General features: G+C 37.9%; 1 protein-coding gene across 1 annotated transcript in view; it reads left to right on the top strand.

Annotated features, from left to right (window-relative positions):
- Positions 1 to 6: 6 nt before the first annotated feature.
- The window catches only part of DUSP16 (dual specificity phosphatase 16), a 92,896-nt gene continuing 82,882 nt past the window's right edge, over positions 7 to 10,020 (top strand). The window contains exons 1-2 of the mRNA XM_010858692.1: positions 7 to 4,636; positions 6,742 to 6,853. The gene's annotated coding sequence lies outside the window, so the exon portion shown is untranslated. The remainder of the gene's footprint in view (positions 4,637 to 6,741; positions 6,854 to 10,020) is intronic.

Raw genomic sequence — 10,020 nt, 5'->3', positions numbered from 1 at the left:
GCGACTGTTACACAACTCGCCTGCCAAGAGGGGCCCCGGCCTGACTGTCCCCATTATCCCCAGCTCGCCTTCCGTGAGAGCGTCTGGGCCACCTGAGTGGTGACCGGGCTGCGCTCTTCAACCCACTCGCTTTTCCTCCGGGGACACCCCCCTCCTCCGCCGAGGCCGGGTGTTGGGGGGCCTGGTGCGCCAGGGACTTTTTCTTTATTTACACCAACCGTAAAACGTGAGAAAGGAAGAAGCCCCGGGAGACAAGCGAAGGTCTGTGTATATCATGTGCAGTTTCATGGAATGAAACACAGGGGAGGAAAATATTTGTGCAAAACGGAAGTTTTCAGGTGCAGCTGCGTTTATTTCCTTGAAATTACAACAGCAACTACACGGTTATTGTGTTTTCTCACTTGAGAAAACTACAAACAGATATTTAAATGAATGGATCCTGCAAAATCCTAAGGAAATGTATCAAACCTCAATTTCAGCCGTCCTAAATAAATCCTAGGAGTCTCAACTCGTTTGGAGAAAGCACACCTCCAATCAGACCGTGATGAATAAAGTGGAGAGAGGAAAAACCTGTTACATAATCTCATTTACCATGGGGTTGCAGTACCAGCCCCTGAAATCAAGGGGAAGTGAGTTAAGATGCAGGGTTTTTAAACCTCTCTGAAGGTTTTATTTACCCACTCTCCTGGCTGCCACTTGTGCTTTAAAAGATTATAAGTAAATACTCCGCTCTTACAAGGGAACCAAACCTATCAAACCTGTTTAGAAAATGACCAGGTATGTTTCTTTCCTTTCTTTCCTGTGTGTGTGTGTGAAATTTACCATCCATGAAATACCTTATGACTAGTATTTGGGGAACTTAGACTGTCAGAAAATGCCTCTTTAAGCCACTCATCTTTTGAGCGCACATAGGTGACAACTGTTTTCCTCAGAGGATTTATACTATTCTGAACTCCATCAAGAAAAGAGATTTTTGAAATTAAGGTAAATTTTTAAAAGAGGGAAAGAATTCTTACCAGTTGAATCAGTCACTTGTGAATTACTTATTTTTCCTTGAGAAATGATGTGTATGGGTGGACAAACAGCTTGGGAGGCCGTGGTTAATTGAGACTTGTGCTGCAGCCTGGAGAAGGTACATTAAAAAATTAAGAATTTGGGGCTTTGTTGGGGTATATTAGTCAAAGTGTGACTAGGCATCCTGAGTTTGTTTTTGTATTTTAAGTAAAGTTCTGGAACTTAACTGAGTTTGATGACTGTGAAATCTTGTTTAAAAAAGTTTTGGGGGGTTAACATTTAACATCCTATATAAAAACTTGGCCTAAAAGACACCAGCCCCAAAGTTGGCTTTTAGGTAAAATAATTTGTACTTCCCAAAGTTCTTTATGAGGGGGAACTGCAAAAATGAGTTTATTCTCAATTCTGCTGGTAATATGATGATTAGCATGAAAAAGAGTAGGTTCAAGCTCTATATAAATGTGCGTTTGAATGTAAAATAATTGAATACCTGTAAAGTGAAAACAGTCATGTAAAATTGAGGATTAGGGATCTCTTTGGCCAAGAGCTCAATGGCAGAAGCTGAAAAGGGGGAAAAGGAGAAGAATCTGTTAACCTACTTCTTTTCCTTTTTCTTAAACATTAGAAAATCATTTGTGGAAGTGAGGCAGCAGCAATCAAGTGTGAGATTGTGTAGAATTTAGGCTGGGGTCAGGAAAAGGGGCAAGGTTGATGTGTGAGTTTGTTTTGATGCTCTTTTCTATAAATGCCTGTATTGAGAATTTAATTTCATAGTTTTTGGCCTATGGGATTATATATTGACAAAGCTGACTTGCATAGCTGTTTAATGTTTTTCTATTTTTCAGCCAATCATAATAACCCACTAAATATAAATTTGCTAGAATTACCAGTGTAATTTATCCTAGAAACCCAACTTTTCCTGGAGTAGCTTTAAAAAAAAAAAAGATTCTTCTATTCAGTGTTATTTGGACTGAAAATTTCATTAGACATTTTGTGTTATTACAATGCTTTTCATTCTTAAGCAAATGGTACTTTAAATTAAAGAAGTAAATTAATATAGGCTAAGCTGATTTGGATCAGAAGCCCAGGAACAGGGAGGAAATAAATCAGAGGAAACAGAAACCAGATTTTATGATAGTTTTCAACAGATTGAAAAAATGAGTTAAAGACTTCATAGGAAAAACCTCAGTTGATATTTGATTGGCTTTTTGAAAAAACTGCATCAGAATTTAAAATTGAGACAGATATTCCACCATTGTAAAAGAAAATGTTACTAACAGTGATGGCTTAAGCAAAAACTTTAAAAAAGTAAATCTTGCCCAAAGCCACATGGTGTATTCCAAAGCCAGATGTCAAATTTTTTTCTGATTTTCTTGTGTTGTGGATAATCTGATATTTTTGTACATTTCATTTAGCCCAGATAACCGGGGTTTGGTTGGCTTTGTGAAGGGATGACCAGATTTAAAGAAGCAGGCTCAAGCTTTAAGAAGAGGCCAGTCTCATAAACAAGCTGACTGCAAAGTTTGAAATCTGATCAAATAAGTGACTAGAGGAAACAGGAGTGGCTCAGAAAGGAGGATCTAAGGCAGATTACCAAGGACAGGTACAAAGCAATAAGAAGAGCTTGCCAGGGCTATGATCAGGAAAGAAGGAAATGGGATCCATCTTGACATGAAAGGAAAAAGGCATAAAAAGAAAAAATACCCTTCAGTACCTCAGCAACAGGAAGAAAGTAATGAAACTCCAATTTCTTGGGGTTAGATACTTCATTTGAAGGTATCACCAAAAAAGTCACAAGATTTTTTTTTTTGGTAATTACATACAAAAATTAATCTTGGAGGAGGGATGGATAAAGTGAATTATGAGCAGTTACAATTACATATATGAGAATGTAAAGCTTGAAGTTGCCAAAAATAAATTTAAACTAGAGGGGATCCACTGAAATTACAGTTGAGTTATTGGAAAGGGAGGGTTAGGTTATAAAAAGGTGAAACCATTAACTCAATTGATTTCTGGATTAATTATAGGTACGAGTCAGTCAAGCAGAACATTTATTAGTGGTAGACTGTGTATAGGTCCCAAGGTGGATACCGAAACCTAGGGGCACGAGTCCATGCCCTTAATGAGGATTATGAGAATTTTAAGGGAGCTATATACATATGCAAAGATAAACAGTTATCAGACAGCAGACAAGGGTGGCATTCATGGTATGAAGGAGAAGGAGATTGGAGGAATGGGAGATCTTTTTCAGAGAGGAGGTAGAATTTGACCCTGACCTCAAAGGATGGTTAACCTGTGTATGGAGTAAAGGAAGGGGAGAGGTAGGGGGTGGCCATTCAGCTATCCCTTCATTCAGCAGATCTGTTTGGAACCTCTACTGTGTGCTTGGCACTGTTCTCTGAACCCGGCAAAGAGTGGAAAGTAAGATAAGGTTTTTGCCCTTATGGAATTTACATTCTAGTGGGAGAAGGGCAATAAACAAGTAAACACTTCATGGAAAATCTGATGTCAGAGAGTGATGTCTTGTGAAAATAGGAATGATCAGAGACAAGGAAATTACAGAGTGCTAGTTACAGCCCTACTTATTCTGTGAATGACCTGTTTTGCCTGTAATATGCCTGGTGAAATGTTAATGATTTAACTTTTTAATATTTATTTGCAGCCCGAACCAATTTGAATAGACATCTACACAGTCATTGACTCCGTCTTTAACCAATTTTTAAAAAGAAACCTACTTAATATTTTGTAGATTGAAGCATGCAGGCTTTGCTTTTTCAACTCCTTGTTAACAATTTTTATGCAATTCTGCTGCTGTTGTCTGCTAAGAACCTCATGTTTTTGCAGTGAGGTTAATGTCATTCTTTCCAGTTTACTTAGAGTTGTGATGTATTGGGCTGTATACTTAAATATATTCTCCATTAGGAACAGTAATCACAACAGTGCTATAAAGGGAAGCTAAACTCCCAGGACAGTTTGTTTTGATGACACCTTGTATGAGAGCACACAAAACTGAAGGTGGACAGAAAGCATAAGTCGGCTCTTCAGCGTAGTTAGCAGAAAATGAGGTCAAGGGTGACATTCCCTCCAGGTCTCGTCTGCATGGTACGTTTGGGCTGCGTTCGTTGTGCTCTGTGAACTTAATCATTCTCCTTACAGGTTGGTAGGGGCCTTAGTGGTCTCACTGGAAATATTATCTTAAACTTCTGCAGATAGTGGACCTGATACAAAAGTGTCGGTTTTGAAATGGGGAAGTCTGGACTCTGCAGTTGTCTGACTGCCAGGTTTTGTTGTTATTGACAAGATGTCCTTTATAGCATCAGCTAAAAAATTCCTTAGTGACTCTTGCATGTTTTGGAACACATTTATGAAGTACTTTTTAAGCATTCTTTAAGAAATGTGTTCTCTCCTTCTCCACTTTTTCTGTAGTTTTAAACTTCAAACAAACACAACAACAAAAAAACCTTATAGGTGGAATTGAGGTAAAGGATCCCAAAAAGGATTTATGTGCCTATGGAACCACATCTCTTAAAATTTTCTATATGCATCTGACCAGTTTTCATCTGCAATTCATTCTGACACACTTGGGATTAGCCTATGGAAAAGAAAACGATTTTCAGAGGAGGTGGGAGATTCTTTAGCCTTTCCTTGATTTCCTTCTGAATACGCCATTTATTTTTATTTTTTTTCACTTTCTCTTTTATGTTGGAGTATAGCTGACTAACAATGTTGTGGTAGTTTCAGGTGAACCCTGAAAGGACTTCGCCATACATATACATGTATCCATTCTCCCACAAACTCCCCTCCCATCCAGGCTGCCACGTAACACTGAGCAGAGTTCCCTGTGCTCTACACTAGGTCCTTGTTGATTATCCATTTAAAATATAGCAGTGTGTACATGTCGATCTTCAACTAAATACTCCATTTAGAAAAGAATTGTAGATGTAAGTGCTCTGAGTCTGTGATGTATATGATAAAAGCTAATGTGATGTGTAATCTTGAAAAGTATTTGGGAAGGACAGTAGAATTCCTATGTTTTAATGTCTGGGTGAGGAGTGGGCCAAATTGCAGGTTTTGCACTATAAATTACACTATAAATTGTCATGTATGTGGCAAGGTATTCATATTAAATTTGTCCATTCTTCCCCTTAAAATTAATGAGGAAAGTAATATGTAGAGAAGTATATGTTGCTTATTATTTCACTGAATAATTATACACAAAAATACTACAGCTCATATCCTAAGATGTGCCTAGTAGAATTGACTTTTTTGACAAATGTTTGCTGAATAAATTGAATTGTCACAGGTAGTTTATTTTGATGATATTTGCATTGTATTTCTAGCTTAGAGCACTGTGTTTTTTTTTGTTTACAATTATCTTTTTGTGTTTAATTAATTTATTTTGGATGTGCCATGTGACATGGGGGATCTTAGTTCCCTGACCATGGATCAAACCTGGGCCCCCAGTGTTGGGAGCACAGAGTATTAAAACCACTGGATCACCAGGGAAGTCCCGGAGCCCTGATTTTTGAGCTCTGAGTTGAAACCCGCAGGTGGTTGCCATTCAGCCTTTTGGTTACTGGGCCTGTTTGAGCGGTACTGTCACTCTGGAACCCAGGCCCTGACCTTAAACCTCCAGCCTGCCTGACCACGGGGCTGGCCCGACCCCACCTTTTCCGAAAGGGCAGGTGGTGGCTTCCTACAGTTCCTGCCCTTCCTGATCAGCTGAGTGTGTCCCCTTCTGGTCACTTCTCAGAGTACTGAGGTGTCCCCAGTTTGGCCTTTTTTGTGGTGGGTGTCTCTTGTCATGTTTGTCTGTTGTTTTGTTGGAGAAGAAGCACATTTCCCTGGAGAATAGTTCTTGACTTGATTTTGTAAACCGTACATGTATATGGAGCATTGTGTTATTTCTACTTCCTTCTTATCTTTAGCTGAAAATCTTGTATTACTTGTAACTGAATTGTTGAGAATATTTTGATCCTACAGAACAACTAAAAACTAATGAAGACTCTCTTTTTGGGAGACAATCGGGAAATTAGAACATGGAGTATGTTTTATGTTGAAGGGGGCATGGCAACCCTCTCCAGTATTCTTGCCTGGAGAACCCCATGGACAGAGGAGCCTGGTGAGCTACCGTCCATGGGGTCGCAAAGAGTCAGACATGACTGAAGCAATTTAGCATCGCATGTTTTAGGTGATATTTAAGAACTATAAAGTTCATTTCTATGTTAATGGTATTGGGGTTATGTTAAATTCTCATCTGTTAAAAAGATACATATGGGAGTATTTATAGACAAAATGAAATGATGCCTAATACTTGTTTTTAAAAACATCAGAATAGGCATACACACACATAGGAAATGAAATAATATTAGCAATTTTTTGGTAATTTTTAAGAGTACATGGGCGTTTGTTACAATTTTCTGTACTTCTATGTGTATTTGGAAATATCTGTAATAATTAGAATATACACATTACTGATTATAACTGTCAAATACTAAATTTAAATCAGTAAAGTTATGCGGTTAGACATTTGAGCTAATTGACTAATCAAAAAATCTCCACTTTGCATTTTCTGTGAGTTCTGCATTTAGCAAAAAAATTTAAGAATAGAGAATGTTTTAGAAATATAGTCACAAGGTTAAAACTCTTAACTTTGAGATCTTGTAACAATAACAGTATACCTGTACTGTATCAACTGTTTTGACATATTTTGTCTTTTATCTTCAGAACAAGACATGAATAACCCATTTCACAGATGAAGAAACTAAGACCTTAGATTAATTTATCCAAATCCCAAAGCGAGTGGACCTGGAGCAAAGACCTTCTGACTCATTCTCAGGTGCCTATTCTTTTATATACACACGCATATAAGCACTTTTTTTGTGGTGTTGAAAACCTAAGGTTTTCTAACATTTTGGCGTTGGGACACTTTTGCATTATTGATGCCCCAAAGATCTTTTGTTTATGTGGACTATATCAATATTTAACATATTAGAAATTAAAAGTCTGAAATGTTTTAAAATACTTTTTCACTTAAAAATGATAAACTCATGAAAGGTTAACATGAATAACATATTTTAATGAAAAAAGTATTCCAAAACAAAAATACAGTGATAAGTGTGAGATGGTTTTATGTTTTGCCACTCTCTAATGCATTGCTTAATAGAAGACCACTGGAGTTTCATAACTGCTTTTGCATTCAGCCTATTGTGATATGTTGCTTTGTTTGAAATATATGAAGAAACCCTGTTTATTCACAGATTCATAGTAGAGAAAAGGTGGGGTATTTTAGTGTCTTTTTCATGTAATTGTGTATATTCTTTAATATTCTAAGACTCAGCAAATGGTAGATTCTTTTTTTTCTCCCTTTGCCTCTTTTTTTTTTAGAAAGATGTTCTTAAGAGTTAGTTGTGTTGAATCTGAACATTGTCAATGAATTTTTTGTGCTACTCCGTAACAGAAAAATCTACTGGTCCATCTTGCACTTTGGACGGATCTTTGACCAGCTTGTGATTTTATAACATTGTACATTGGTCATTTAAGAAATAATCGTTGAGTTCTACAGATCTTTCAAATATTGACACATTGATTACACAATGTTCATCAAATCATATTCATTAATGCAACCATTAATCTCATCCAAAAAGTCTTTAGAATTGAGGCGCAGTCAAGATTTTGGTATCCAGTTCAAGTTTTCCAAAATTCTAATTTTTTCTTGAAAACTCAAATTTTATCATCAGCAACAGGTATTGTCAGTTTTTTCCTTGAAGCCTCAGGCTCACTGTATCTACTTCAGAGAAAATGTCTGCCAAGTACCTAAATCTGAATAACTATATATAATAATAAGTTGTCTCCCAGCCATTCTTTCAACAGAAATGTATTCTATGGAAAAGTGTATAGTTCAGCTGACCACTCAATTGCATAAGTGCTTTTCCTTAAGATGGCCATTGTATTAGGTATGTAGAAATGCTTTTTGTACATATTAGATATGATGAAATGCTCCCATTTCATCACACAGATTATTAAAAAGATCAAGTTCTCAAGAGTGAGATTTAATAATTAATAACTTTTACTATTTTATCAAGGACATTGTTAAGTGAAACTGGCTTTTTTAAAATGACTGATAGGAGAAAGAGTAACGTGGAAATGTATATTACCATTTGTAAAATGGATAGCCAATGGGAATTTGCCATATGGCTAAGAAAACACAAACAGGGGCTCTGTATCAACCTAGACGCATGGGATGGGGAAGGAGATGGGAGGGAGGTTCAAAAGGAGAGGATATATGTATACCTATGGCTGAGTCATGTTGAGGTTTGACAGAAAACAACAAAATTCTGTAAAGCAATTATCCTTCAATAAAAAATAAATTATTAAAAAAAAAGATTGATAGGGACTTTGCTGGTGGTCCAGTGGCTCAGATTCTGTGCTCCCAATTCAGGGAGCCCAAGTTTGATCCCAGGTCAGAGAACTAGATTGCATATGCCGTTCCTGCATGCCGAAACTAAGACCCTGGTGCAGCCAAATAAATAATATAAAATCAGTATTTAAAAAAGTGATTGACAGACAGTGAAGAATGTAATTCCTGCTAGTACAGTTTGGATCCTTGCCATAATTGATGCTAAAGTGCCAGCAGTTTTGCCCTTCATTGCTTTTGTGCCATCAGAGGAAATACCAGTATCGTAGTTTCAGGGTAAATCATGAGAATTTGAAATTGCTGATATAAACTGGTGCCTTGTTCTAACATATTTTTAGAGTAGTCTAACACAGACAATCTGTAGCAATAAAATAATGTTTCCATCTTAGCTGATTAACTTGTTGGGAAGAAGGAAATATGCTATTGTGTGGGATGAGCCATGTGGTCCTGAAACCACAAGGGCAGAAGATTAAGTAACCTCGGAGAGTGGTGGGTAAAGGGTAGACACAAAGGAGGAGTCGATAAAAGTGCTTTTGTGTGTGTGCTCAATTGTGTCTGACTCTTTACAGTCTTATGGACTGTAGCCTGCCGGACTCCTCTGTCCATGGGATTCTCCAGGCAAGAATACTGGAATATGTTGCCATTTTCTCCTCCAGGAATCGCCCGACCCAGGGATCGAACCAGCATCTCCCGTGTCTCCTGCATTGGCAGCAGAGTCTTTACTACCCAGCCACCTGGGGAGCCCAAAAGTGCTTTATAGCTTACCAAAAAAAAAAGAAAAAAAGAGCATTGGTTCTGTTGTTTTTTTTAAGTTACGAAAGCACTGAGCCCACATGTATCATTCATATAAATCTGTATATTCATACTTATTTTTATCTGTGCTCAAACTCAAGGTACTCAGCCATTTTATTCCTTGAATGACAGTAGGGGAGAGAGGGTGGCACACTTGAGAGATGTTTGTGGCTGTTGTCTGTTTCTTTCAACCAGGGAGGCTGTGAGTGGAGGAGATGTTAGTGATCACAGAGCTGGTATAGGCAGAACAGAACTGGCTGTGGGCAGAGTGCAGATGAGTGTTGGGAGCCAGAGGAATATTGTGGGGTGAATACGGAAAAATGGGACCTAGGAAAGTACAGAGGTGGGTGCAACTGGGGTCATGGAGGTAAACATATATTTGACAGAGTTCTATCAAAATACAGTTAAAATAACTATTGAAATAGCTGTACCGGGTAGTCTGACTTTTAATGTCTTATCAGTATTCAAAGTCTATCATTATAACCTCTAAAGAAGAAAAGAGCAATGCCATGAATTTGGTGTAGTGCTGGTAAGTCTCCAGGCTTCTGTTATAAGCATCCGAATGTGAAAATATTGACTCGGCCACTTTGGGGGCTGTAAATTCAAGAATGAAATTTTATTATTTAATCTTTTACTAACAGTTATGATTAAGGGCTTTCCTGGTGGCTCGGTGGAGAAGGCAATGGCAACCCACTCCAGTACTCTTGCCTGGAAAATCCCATGGACGGAGGAGCCTGATAGGCTGCAGTCCATGGGGTCATGAGGAGTCGGACACGACTGAGTGATTTCACTTTCAC

Source organism: Bison bison, unplaced genomic scaffold (assembly GCF_000754665.1).
Source record: "Bison bison bison isolate TAMUID 2011002044 unplaced genomic scaffold, Bison_UMD1.0 scf7180017864390, whole genome shotgun sequence".
In the NCBI taxonomy this organism is placed as follows: Eukaryota; Metazoa; Chordata; class Mammalia; order Artiodactyla; family Bovidae; genus Bison; species Bison bison.
Note: the sequence above shows the minus strand (reverse complement) of the source record. Positions and strands in the feature narration are given on the sequence as shown.